Source organism: Delphinapterus leucas, chromosome 4 (assembly GCF_059928025.1).
Source record: "Delphinapterus leucas isolate spDelLeu-1000000601 "Yukka" chromosome 4, BTC_Dleu_Yukka2, whole genome shotgun sequence".
NCBI lineage: Eukaryota > Metazoa > Chordata > Mammalia > Artiodactyla > Monodontidae > Delphinapterus > Delphinapterus leucas.
In genome coordinates this window covers 19,578,230-19,579,855 of record NC_143132.1, presented here as the reverse complement: position 1 = coordinate 19,579,855, position 1,626 = coordinate 19,578,230, and the positions used below count along the sequence as shown (strand labels likewise).

General features: G+C 35.6%; 1 pseudogene; it reads left to right on the top strand.

Annotated features, from left to right (window-relative positions):
- Positions 1-279: 279 nt before the first annotated feature.
- LOC111175119 (large ribosomal subunit protein eL39 pseudogene) lies at positions 280-510 on the top strand (annotated as a pseudogene).
- Positions 511-1,626: the final 1,116 nt, after the last annotated feature.

The window sequence follows — 1,626 nt, the reverse complement described above, 5'->3', positions numbered from 1 at the left end:
AGCAATATGGTTATAATTACAATAGTATTAATAATGCATGTTAACAGAAAAAGACTCTTCCCTAGCAGTAGCCTCTACTTTAGGTTGGATGGAATTTTTTTTGTCATTAAAAGGCAAATAATTCATTATTCAGATGAATAACATCATAAATTCAAGTTGTATTCACTTTTCCAACAACTAAGCATTAGTAAATTTTAGTATATCCATTTTGAAACATTATAAAATTAGAAGTTATTGTTACAATATACATAAGTGTTAAGTGACTTGAGTAATGTTTATTCTTTCTTTTTAAATAAAAACAGCTCTCTCTGCTCTTCTCTGCCATCCTATGAGCAGTTGCATTTGCTCCTTGCCATGTCTTGTCATAAGGCTCTCAGGGTCAAGAGATTCCCGGCCAAGAAATGAAAGAAGAATTGTTCCATTCCCCAATGGATTCGAATGAAAACTGGTAATAACATCAGGTACAACTCCAAGAGAAGACAATGGAGAAGAACCAAGCTGGGTCTGTAAGGAGCCCTATGTGAGGTGGCACATATATTTATTCTCTGTCAGAGTCACTTAAGCCTTACCATACCACTCTGAAAACCTCACTACTATCTGAACAGCTGGATGTGTTTTATTGGGAAAATGATTTTTCTCTTTGTGTCAGTGTTTTTACACTAGTGCTTTGGCTCAGTAATAAATAAGTGAGAGCTTTGTTGGAAAAAAATAAAAACAATATGAAAATTTCATATTCATAACAGCTAACTCTAGGAAAATTGGTATTTTTCTTTTCTTTTTTCTTTGTTTGAACTCTACTAAAATAAACGTGTATTATTAATATAGTCAAAATTAAACCTATCAGTATAATGTAAAAGTTAAATACTTAGTATTTTGTACATGCAGGTTTATTCCAGTTTCCAATTTATCCATCACCTATTTCTTTTCAGAAATTGTCTCTAAATCTTTTAATCTGGAGATTACAATTTATATAGGACCCAATGCTGGGTCATTGCAGAATGGTGCCCAGCTGAGGAGCACATGGCAGCAGAAATCTAGTGTGTGCTCTGCTTAAAATTTTGCGCAGCCACAGAGCTGTATCTACTCAAAGGGAGGTATGTCTGTTTGTGTGGGAAGAGGAGAGTTCTAATCTGCTCAAAGAAGCAACACATGTTAGCCGGGGTCTTAAGAACAAATGAGTTTTTGGTGGGAAGTGATATTTTCTTTCCAAGCAATTTAAATAAAACTAGTTCTGTAATTCAGAAGCCCATTTTTGTACTAGAATTTCTCATTCTGGGGGTAAGGAGGAGGATTGCATATGAAGAGAGTGGCTATCTATGGTGAGTTTCAGGTTGTTTGACCTTTGGGTGTGATGTTAGGTGTCTATGACTAAAGGCATCAGATGGAGCAAAAAAAAAATTTTTTTTTGAATAATTTAGCCAACTACACAGAAAAGACTAACTTGTGTGCTTAACTCACAGAACCAAACTCTAGGAGAGTGATGGAAGGCACTCCAGAATGGGGCAAGTAGAGATGGGAGACAATCAGCAAAGACATAAAAGAAACACAGTCACCTAAAATCATACAAGTGTACAAAGCCTTAAAAAGTAGTTTTGTTACCCAGCCCAAGCTCGCTCTGCTCGCAGC